The following is an 11,828-nucleotide window of genomic DNA, read 5'->3' as shown; positions in this document are numbered from 1 at the left end:
ATGTTCTTGGAACCCAGTAACAGTGCCCACCTCAACCTCAACCCTGTACTGGACAACATCAGGTAGACCCAGATACATCTGCTTTTTCAAGAATGTATACCTGAATGGGTGCTGTAGTGAAATTCCAGTGTTCTGAACACTTTCTAGTGAAGGTCCTGGGCAGAGGATATATAAACATCCCTGGGCTTATACACTTAGGATAAGAGTGAATTTTGTGTCAAATTGATTAGGCCACGGTACCCCAACATATGGTCAACCATTATTTTAGATGTTTCTGTGAAGGTATTTTTGTTTTGTTTTTTATTTTTTAAAATTTATTCTAATTTGTTATATATGACAGAAGAATGCATTTCAATTCATAGGACACATATAGAGCACAATTTTTCGTGTCTCTGGTTGTCTTCATACATGTACTTAGGGTAATGATGTCCATCTTTCCTACCCCCATACCCCTTCCCTTCCCATCCCTCCCTTTTGCCCTATCTAAAGTCTGTCTATTCCTCTCATGCTCCACCCCCTATCCCCATTATGAATCACCCTCCTTATATCAGAGAAAACATTTGGCATTTGGTTCTTTGGGACAGGCTTACTTCACTTAGCATTATATTCTCCAACTCTATCCATTTATCTGCAAATGCCATGATTTTATTCTCTTTTAATGCTGAGTAATATTCCACTGTGTACATATACCACATTTTCTTTATCCATTCATCTACTGAAGGGCATCTAGGTTGCCTCCACAATATAGCTATTGTGAATTGTGCTGCTGTAAACATTGATGTGGCTGTGTCCCTGTAGTATACTGTTTTTAAGCCCCTTGGGTATAAACCGAGGAGAGGGATAGCTGGGTCAAATGGTGGTTCCACTTCCAGTGTTCCAAGGAATCTCCATACTGCTTTCCATAATGACTGCACCAATTTGCAGTCCCACCAGCAGTGTATGAGTGTGCCTTTCCCCCGCATCCTCGCCAACACTTATTGTTTTTTGTCTTCAAAATAGCTGCCATTCTGACTGGAGTGAGATAAAATCTTAGAGTACTTTTGGTTTGCATTTCTCTAATTGCTAGAGATGTTGAACATTTTTTCATATATTTGATGATTGATTGTATATCATCTTCTGAGAAGTGTCTGTTCAGGTCCTTGGCTCATTGATTGATTGGTTTTTTTTTTTCTTTTTGGTGTTAAGATTTTTGAGTCTGTGCAGGTATTTTCTTGAAGATGAGATTAACATTTAGATCAGTAGATTGTTAATAAAGTTGATAACCCTCCATAATTCACCCAATAGAAGGTCTTAATAGAAAAAGACTGACTCCCCATAAGAAGAGGGATATCTGCTAGCAGACCTCTGCATCACCTGAGGCTCTTCCCTACCGACAGCCCAGCTTGCAGATTTTGCATTTACACCTCCACCATAGCATGGCCCATTCCTTAAAATAACTTTCTCTCCTCTTTCCCTGGTATATCCTATTGGTTCTGTTTCTCTGGCCACCCTGACTAGCATACTAGGTGTGCAGAGAAATGGTTTCACTGGCCCTTTACGGTTTATAAGTCCTGATAACAGCAACTCCCCTCCATAGAAGGCCTCCCAGTGCTTCTGCTGTATTTCCTCATGAGAGCTGATGTGCAGGTTAAGTCTGAGGATCTCAACTCTGTCCTATCTGACATCAGGGCCCAGCTCTTAAGGTACCATCCTGTGAAGCATGAGCCAACCTTCAGAGACTCCTACTGGGGATATGCAGGGATATGCAGGATATGCAAGGCTGAAGCCTTGCACTTCACAGTTTACAAATGACAAAATGAGGGAGGCTCATGGGGCTTTCCAGGCAGCTCCTCAGCAGGGCCTTTGTGCTCAGAAGTGGTCTGAACTTGCTTTGGAAAAAAGGACAGGTGGCTCTTAGGTCAGCTACCACCTCAGCAAGCCTCCTGGGAGTGCATGGAAAAGAAGAAATGAGTCTTCTCAGGTGCCTGTGCAGTCGGCCTTCAGCAACCTGTGCCGGCTCAGGCCACCTCGTCCAACTAGGCCCAGCCCTGACTTTGTTTAGTCCAAGGTTGTGATGGAGTCCTGAAACAGAATGAGCCAGAGGCCCCTGGGCATGGTGAACCTTAGCAGAAGGTGGACTATCCCTTCTCTCATAGCCATGAGCTGGGTGATGTCCCCACCTCAGTCCTCAGCCCCAACAGCCCTCTGCTTTCCTCCCTCTCTCCCGCAGGCCTTATTGAGATGGGTGCAGACCAGGATGTATTTTGTGCATAAACCCCATCTCCTGGTACTCATTTCCCCTTCCTCCCCTCCAAGGACTCTCCCACACCTGGCAAGTATCTTCCTGTACCTGCCTGTTCCCTTTCTGTGTCAGTGCTGTCTGGCTCAGGGTTCTGCCCAGAAACAGACCAGTAGACTATGTAGAAAGGCCAACAGATTTTCTTAAAGGATCTGGTTCTCACAGCTATGGGGACTGTGAGTCATATCTGTATGGAAGGCCAGCAGGCAGGGGTTGATGCTGAAGTTGTCAGGCAGAATTTCTTCTCCTAAAATTCGTAGTTCTGCTCTAGGGCCTTCAGCTAATTGGCGAGTCCCACCTATGCTATCCAGGGCAATCTCTTTAATTTAAAGTCAATTGATGGGATGCATTAGCCACATCTATAAAACACCCTCACAGCCCCTCACTGAGATGAGTGTTTCATTGAATAGCAGCATACTGTAGCTTGCCAAGTTGACACACAAAGCCGACTGGGGGAGCTTTATGTCATTCTAATAGATCTCCAGGGAGAGAGCTATCCTTACCTCCATTTGGCAGAAGAAGAGACAGCACACTTGGCTAAAGCCACAAAACCAATCAAAAAGAGAACTTCAGATTGCCTCACCTCTAACTCTGTTTTGTGCCCCCCACCCCCAATGAATTTGTGACTGGTGGGGACTTTTATTTTTTTAAGGAAGAAAAACACTAAAAGCTCCAATTGGCCACTAAAGGATTATGTTATAGAAATGTGAAACCAGCCCTCAGAGGTCACAACACCATCCACCAGCATCACCTCTAGGTCACAGCTGAAGGGGGACCAGGGAGGTAGAATGGTGGTAGAGGAGGTGATGGAAGGAGGTCAGGAGGCTTCAGCCACCATATTACCTGGATGGGGCATGCAGATTCTGACAATGCCCTGGGCATTCCTGGAAACCTTGAGCTGTGCCAGGTCAGTGTTTACTGAGTGCGGATGCATGGGCCAGAGGGTGACTGGCAGGGCGTCAGATTGAGCTCCCAGCCTTGTTAAGGTCTGTAAACAAGTCAGGATGGCACCTGGCATTTTGCCAGAGGGAGTGGTTTGTGAAGTAACGCCAACAAGCCATTAAATGTGGAGATTTCTTATTGGTTGACTGATGTATCTAGTTTATGCTAATTAAGATAAGCTGTGTGGAATGTATAAATACTGCTCCTGTCCTACAATAAACGGCTCCTACTCCTGCTGTATCAATCTACACAAGTTGTTCATCACCCCCTGGTTATTTTGCTGCAGCCGGACTGTGGCAGATGGTGGCCCGTACGGGGAACCCCGGGACACTCGGGGGTAAGTGACAGAAAAAAAAGCTGCCCGCCCATAGATAGGAAGGGAGCAAATCTGCTCATCCCTAGATAGATAGGGAGAGAGGAAAAATGGCCATTTTGAGAAAATGGAGAAGATTGATACAGTATGTTTGTGTCTTGTTTTGTCTTGAAATATTGTATGTCTTTATGATGAAAATATGGAAGGGGTGAGAAGTAAATTGATAAGGGAAAGAGGCACCCCAGTAGAACCAAGAATAGTTAGGGCATGTGTTGACGGAAGCCCAGGAACTCTAGTCAGAAAGAAAAAGAAAATTCAGAAGAAGAAGGATTATCAGGAAAAAAGTTGCAGCAAAAGGCTATTACTGAATACTTTTCGTTACCGGAGCGTGCGTGAATCAGCGCGGGCCACGTGTGCGAGCCGGTCATGGTGCAGCAAGGACTTTCCAAGCAGTGGCAACCAGCTCTTCCCCGCCCCCTGCCCAGGGAGCAGGATGCCACTGCAAGAGCCCAAAGCCAAGCCTGACCCAGAGGCACAGTCTCGCAGGCTCTTGCTCCCTGTGCCCAGAAGCAGTTTGAGACCGGGACTCTCCCCAGGGCCATCTGGGGCTGCCCGGGATGCTACAGCCGGCAGAAGACATAAAAGATGCTACCAGCGTCCCTGATGTTTGGTCATTTTCAATGCCAATAACTAAGCTACAATGGTTCTCCCACACCTGGAGGCTGATAAGTAATGAGCACTATTAAGGCTTATTTCAAATGTAAAAAACCTTGAGATAATGTACTAAATTGTTCAGAAGTTTGTTTTCTTAGTGGAATACTACAGGATTTTCTTTAGCCATCCGGAGTTCCTGCCTTCGTCCCAGTGCCAGTGAAGACGAAGGTGGAAGAATTTCCAGTGTTGCTGAGAACCGGACAAAACTTCGGCTGAGAAACGGAAGAGACTTCGGAGCTGTTGCTGTTTCTGCTGCTACAACTTAAGCTAGCTGCCTGCAGAACTTAGGTGGACTGTGATTTACCTGGACTGTGAGTTAATCTATTGAGACACTGCTTTACCTGGACTGAGACAACAAACTGTAATCTACAACAAATTGTAACTCGGTATCTTTGCTAATGGTGTCATTGCTTGTATAATTTTTCCAAGGGCTTCTTGCATGGAGCCATCAAGTGGCTTGGTATTGTGACATTTTGTATCCTCCCCTTCTGCTTGTAGCAGATTATTTATGGTGCTTGTGTAAAAACCACTATGGTCATTATTTAAATTAAACAAAAGGGGGAAATGTTAAGGTCTGTAAACAAGTCAGGATGGCGCCTGGCATTTTGCCAGAGGGAGTGGTTTGTGAAGTAACGCCAGCGAGCCATTAAGTGTGGAGATTTCTTATTGGTTGACTGATGTATCTAGTTTATGCTAATTAGATAAGCTGTGTGGAATGTATAAATACTGCTCCTGTCCTACAATAAACAGCTCCTACTCCTGCTGTATCAATCTACACAAGTTGTTCGTCACCCCCCGGTTATTTTGCTACAGCCGGACTGCGGCACAGCCTGACATCTAGCTTGAGTAGCTCAGCTCTACATGGTACTGATTTCATCATGCTGATGACCTCGTGTGCGTCTGTCCATCAGCTCTCACCCACCAGCTACTGGGGAGTGAGGGAGGCACTCCTCTGACCTTGACACTGAACAAAATGGGCCTTTCTCTCTTTATGAAATGTCGAAAATCTGCCCTTCTATACATGCTTCTCACAAAACTGCCTTTCCCTGGAGCTCTGGAACCACGTGTTCTGACAGAAAAAGGGCAGCCCAGGGAAGTCGGGAAACTTTCCCGAAGGACGCTGCTCTCCTGGCCTGCTTTGTCCTGTGTTGGCTCCCTGATGACAGCACACAATAGGGATAAAGCACAGGAACATGGACTTGGAAAGCTGAGCCTGGCTGGCAGCTGCTTAGTGAGAACACAGGGAATGCTCAGAAGACCTAGAGGCATCAACCTAAGGAAAAGAATAAATGGAACCGCCTAACTGGACAGGATTTAAAGGGCCACAGGGGCAGAAGGGGCAGAAGGGGCAGGAGGAAGGGCATGCCTGCTCTTGAATGATTTGAGAGGTGACCCGGGTCCCCTAGAGCAGCTGAGCCCAGGTCCTGGGTTTTCAGCAGAGTTATTACAGCATTTTGTACAGTCTGACTCTGTTACTCTTAAAGTAATATTTAAGCCCACCATGCCACACACTCAAAAGAAATCAGACTTGAAAAACAAGTGGAAGTAATAGCAGGTGTGTATGAAGCCACAAATTATTAAAGAGAAAAAATCTGATGATGCAAAATGGGAGATCGCTGCAGTGAAATCCTTGAGTAGGAATCGGGGAACAGGCTGTGAAGCAGAAGGAGAGAGAGAGCTTCCAGAAGAACCAGGGAGTTCATTCAGGAGGGACACCGAGGACAGGAGTGCAGAATGTGGGAGGGGAAGCGTGCGGGGTCTGCATGGACTCTCTGTGAGGCTTCCCTATGGATTTCTCATTGAAATAGGAAGCTAAGAATCAGAATGTGGATGGAGGCAGAGTTTTAAAAGACAGAGAGAGCCACGGACTTGGGAAAGCAGGAAACATGGAGGGCCCATGTGAAGTTCACGGTCAGGAACCTAAGGCCAACAGGGTTGTGTGTTTTCTCCAGCGGCACTGCATGCAGGAACAGGGAGGGTGAAAAATGGTTTCTGACCAGTATTAAGGTTTTACCAAGAGGGTGTGATGAAGAGAGCAGTGACCAAGAGCATTAAGAGCACAGGAAGGTGCTTTCTTAAGAATGACCATGGAATTGAGCATGGACATGAGGGAAGAGAGGGCAAGGGGGAGGTGAGAAGACAGCATGTTCAGAGCAATGAGCTACGAACAGTATTGTTGGAATTGTTGGAAACTGAGGATGGTGGAGGGCACAGCTGTGGGTAATCCCAAAGCCACCAAGTGAGATCTGACCACCAGGAGGACAGTGGAGGTGAGTGAAGGGCCAGATTATTGTGAACCTTGAAGGAAGGAGAGGCCAGGGGAGGCTCTATAGGCATCAAGTCACCAACTGTTCAGACAGGATGGTTGGAGAGGAACAGAAGCAGATGCACTAACATTCCCAGGGAAGGAGGGCCAGTTTGTGGAGGACAACAGTAACGAAGGAAGTGGTAGAAAAATCTGATGATGTGAGAGTCAAAGTGTTCACTTTTGTCATTGATCAGCTTCCAGAACAACTTTCCAAAGGCTACATTTCATGCAAGTGTATTCTCTAGCTGGACATCAAGGAGAAAAATATTTTGAGAAGTGGCTGACCACATAATGTGATCAGTTTTTTTGTAGGCTGACGGCAGAATATCTTCTAAGAACAAACAGATCAGATATATTGCAAAATCAGCCCAAAATATTTGTATTGGGAATGAAAAACTTTTTCAAAAGAGCAGAATTGGTTCAGAAACTTTACCAAGAAGTGGTGAGAAAAAATACACAACTTTGCGTCAACTAAAGGTAAATGCAAGGAGGACATCCTTATGAAAGCAAAAAAAATGTAGACTGTGGGTGTGTTTAAAAGTGTGGAGGTGACTATATCACCAGGAAACCTACTATGGGAGGGCACTGACAGCTTCACCCCAAGAAAATTGGTAGTCAATGAAGCAGATCTGTAAAGATTTGGACATGTGTACCTGTCAATCTCCGAAAGTACAGATCAGACTCATGGTCTTAAAGAAACAGTCATCATTACTATAATGTAAATGCTATGGTCTGAATGTTTGTGTCCAAAATTCGTGTTAAAATTTCTAACCCCGAGGTGATGGGATTAGGAGGTGGGTCCTTTTCAAGGTGATCAGGTCATGAGCAGAATCTCATGAATGAGACTAGTGTCCTCATAAAAGAGGCTCTAGAGAGATATCTCTCACCATTTGCAACATGACATTCATGAGGATATGTCACCAACGTAGAAAGTCTGCCCTCACCCACCCCAGTTTGTCAGAACCTTGATCTTGGATTTACGAGTCTCCAGCAAAGTGAGATATATATTTCTGTTGTTTAACAAGCCACTCAGTGTATTTTGTTATAGCAGCCTGAACAGACTTCCTGGCAGCCAAGCCGGAGACCCTGTCTGGATTCCAGCTGGCCAGATTTGGCCACCTGTCTGCATAAGAAATAAGCAATGATGCATAAAGTAAAAATGAGTTTTATGCAGGTTCCCTGGCTTGGCTTCTGGCAATAAGGCTGCAGCTAATACAGGATTTTAATTAGGATTTTAGTAGGCTGAATAAGGTCTCCCAAAGATGTCCATGTCCTGACCACCAAAACCAGTGAATGTCACCTTTAGAGTAAAGACATTTTTCACAGGTGGCTAATTTGTGATCTTAAGATGAAGAGATTATCTTAGGTAAACCAGATGGGCCCTAAGTGTAAACAAAAGTATAAAATAAAAGGAGGCAAAGAAGTCAGAAGAGGTAGAGCAAAGGAGGTTGAGATCAGACCATTACACCCTGAAGATAAGGGAAGGGGCCACGAGCCAAGGAATATAGGCCCCTTCTAGAAGATGGGAAAGGCAGGAAATGTTTCTCCCCTAGAACCACTAGAAGGAAGCAGGCCTTACAATATCTTGATTTTAGCCACATAAGACTCCCAACTTCCAGAGTTTGAAGAGTATAAAGTGTGTTTTTTATACCATTAAGTAACTAACACAGGAACAGGAAAGGTCGAGTCTTCAAACTCTATACTTACCTGACTTCTTTGCAGAGCCCTCCCCCCACCTCTTCTGTTGTATTTCAAGCCAAAGGAGAAGGCAGGGGTTTTTGTTTGTTTATTTGTTTGTTTTTTGGTTGTTGTTGTTTTTGCGGGGGGGAGGAGGGGGGTGTTTTTTGTTTTTGGTACTGGGTGTTGAACCCAGGGGCACTTAGCCAGTGAGCCATATCCCCAGCCCTTTTTATATTTTATGACAGGGTCTCACTAAGTTGCTTAGGGCCTTGCTAAGTTGCTGATGTTGGGAAACGGTAAAATGGCAGCCACACCCCCAAAAACCCCAACATGGCGTCTGAGGAGCTTCTCTTCCTGCCTCTCCCTTTCCCGCCGGCACCAAAAACTCCCAACGGCACCAATGCTCTCTCCCGCTGGAGGGAAACCTTAGCCCCAATAAGAACTGATTTCGTGAGCTCCAGAACTGACATTTGGAAGAACTTACCAATAAACGGGTGACCTGTCATTTACCTAAGCCCTGCCTCCTCTCCTTAGATCTATATAAGCCCACAGCCTTTTGTAATAAAGTGGAACTTCTCCGGTGATTTGTCTCGCGTTGCATCTTCTTTCATTGGTGCCGAAACCCAGGAGACGGGTAAGCTCATTTCAACAGATTCCTGTCTCTGTCTCCGCCGAGACATCTTGCCCTCGTCCACCTTTTCAGGCGCTGGCTCCCTACACTCACCACTGATATGGCTTAGGTAACTTCCCCCTCCCCGGCTCGCCAACTCTCTTCAGGCTAACAGCATGAACTGTGACCGTGATCGTCCAGCACACTCCTGACACCCGGTAGGGAGGAGGGAACTCACCCCACTAAGACCTTCACAGGCTGCAGTGGACTCTCTGAAGACCTGCTTTCCTTTGGGGTGTGAGGCTTCTGGGTTTAGACAAGAGATTCCTCGGTTTCTTCCTCCTCCACTGGAGCTGTGTTTCACCGGCACTGCGTTCCGTCGGAGCTCTGTCCCTTTCATTCCTGACTCTTTCGCTCCAGTCAAAAACTTTCCTGACGTCAGGTTGCCCGTGGCTCCGGCCCTATTTGGGTCTCACAGATCACACTTCACTGGTGACGACTGGGTAATGCCCTCTGTATTTCCTCGCGATGGTTTGTCATTTTGGGGATGCCCACTTGATCCTCCGTTCGCCCTGAGCTTCCAGGAAGCTATTCCGGCCTGGGTTTTCTCTCTGTCCCTCTCTCTTACTTTTATTCTCTCTCTCTCTCTCTCTCTCTCTCTCTCTCTCTCTCTCTCTCTCTCTCTCTCTCTCTCTCTCTCTCTCCCCCTCTCCTCCATCTCTTCCTGTGACCATGGGTGCCTCCTCATCTATACCTGAAACTTCACCCCTCAAATGCCTAATAAAAAATCTGACCACACTCTTTCTCACACCAGATATTAAACCCAAACTGCTGATCAAATTCTGTACCCAAGATTGGCCTACATATCCACTGGATAATGACAATCATTGGCCTCCAGAAGGCTCGTTAGATCCAAATCTCCTCCGGGACCTTTTTAACTATTGCCAGCGTCTGAAAAAGTGGAAGAAGATTCCCTATGTTGAAGGTTTTAGCCTCTCGCACAGTACCCTGCTCTCTGCTCCTCCTGCTCTCCCTCTCAAGTTCTCCTTACTTGCAAACCCCTTCCTTCCCCTACTTCTACTCCTGACCTCACGGACTCTTCCTCATTTGACCCAGCAGACGAACCCCCCACCTTATCCCTCAGCCCCACCTGCTCCTCCCCTCCTGCCATCCCCTCCTCTTCCTCCACCTGATCCCACGGATCCTCAGCCTTCCGTTTCATCCCCTTCCCCTCTGCCCTCTTCCGCTGCCACCTCCACCTCCTCATCCGCAGACACATCCCCTTCCCCTCCCTCTTCTTCCTGTCCATTGCTGACCGCCTCTTTCAGTCCTCCTGTTACCAGGTCTAAGGGACCCCTTCCCGCTCCCATGACGATTGTACCCCTTTGGGAGGTTGCTGTTCCCGAGGGTGTTATCCGAGTACATGTGCCCTTCTCCATGTCGGATCTTACTCAGATAGAGAGGAAGTTGGGCTCATTCACCACTGATCCCACCACTTACATTCAGGAGTTTCAATGGGTTCTGCGAGCATATAGCCTCACTCATCACGATATTTACATGCTCCTGGCCAATACATTTCTCCCTGAGGAAAGGTGACAGGTCTGGGAACTAGCCCAGTCCCATGCTGATGAAAATCATCACCACCCTACGGGCCCACACGCTGTCCCGGAGCAGGACCCTGTATGGGATTACAACACCCCTGGAGGCTTACAATATCGTGACTTTTTGCATCCTGCCTCTTCTTCAGGCCACCCACAAGGCTGTTAATTTTCAAAAGGTGCAGGAGGTCATTCAGAAGAAGGAGGAAACACCTTCAGAATTCCTCGATAGGCTAACCAAGTCCCTCCAACAGTACACAAACCTCGATCCAGAAACCCCTGACGGCCGTCATGTCTTAATGACATATTTCCTGGCCCAAAGCTCCCCTGACATTAAAGCCAAGCTTAAGAAGCTTGAACAGGGCCCTGCTACTCCTCAGATCAAAATCCTCGCGGTCACTTTCAAGGTGTTCCATAGTACAGAGGACGAAAGCAAACGCCGCAGGCAGGGGGCTGAAAATGCCAAATCCCAAAGGTTGGCCCAGGTCATTCAGAGAAGGTCATCACCACACTGACCTAATAAGGTACCCCCTGGAGCTTGCTTCAAATGTGGTAAGGAGGGACATTGGGCCAGGGCTTGTCCTTCGCCGAGGACACCCTCCACCCCCTGCCCAAAATGCCACCAAAGGGGGCACTAGGGGGCAGACTGCCCAACAACCCGGAGGGGAGGTTGGTCAGCTGCCCACAACCCCAGCCTCTCCTGGGCTTGGCAGAGGAGGATTGATGGAGCCCTGGGCCTTCCCTCCCAACTATTACCATCAAGAAGCAAGAGCCTAGGGTCACCTTCCTGGTGGATGGATGCTTCATTACCTTCCTCTTGGATACTGGTGCCACTTTTTTGGTCTTGAGGGAATATTGGGGTCCTACCACACCCTCAAAAACTCCTATTGTCGGGGTAGGAGGTAAACAGATTTTCCCTCAACCCCCCCCCCTTATCATGTTATATGCAGGGATCCCTTTTGTCCTTCACACACTCCTTTCTCTTTATGAGCCATTGCCTCATTCCCCTTCTGGGAAGGGTCCTATTCTCACTATTGAAGGTCACAATTCACATATCACCCTCCATCTCCCCCGCCTCTCATTTCCTCATGATGGTCCTAGGGATACACCTCCATCATGCACTCTCCCACAACTATCTAAACCAGTTAATCCTGAGGTTTTGGACACAACTACACCCTTTATGGCTAAATGCAGTCCTATTCATATTGTCTTACAGGACCCTTCAAGATATATTAGTCAACCACAATATCCGCTTACAACCACAGCCCTCCTCGGATTAGAACCCACCATCCAGGATTTATTATGGAAAGGGTATCTTAGGCCTACACACTCTCCTTTCAACACCCCAATTCTGGCAGTTAAGAAACCTAACAGGTCCTACAGAC

This window comes from Marmota flaviventris, chromosome 1 (assembly GCF_047511675.1).
Source record: "Marmota flaviventris isolate mMarFla1 chromosome 1, mMarFla1.hap1, whole genome shotgun sequence".
Taxonomy (NCBI): Eukaryota; Metazoa; Chordata; class Mammalia; order Rodentia; family Sciuridae; genus Marmota; species Marmota flaviventris.
Note: the sequence above shows the minus strand (reverse complement) of the source record.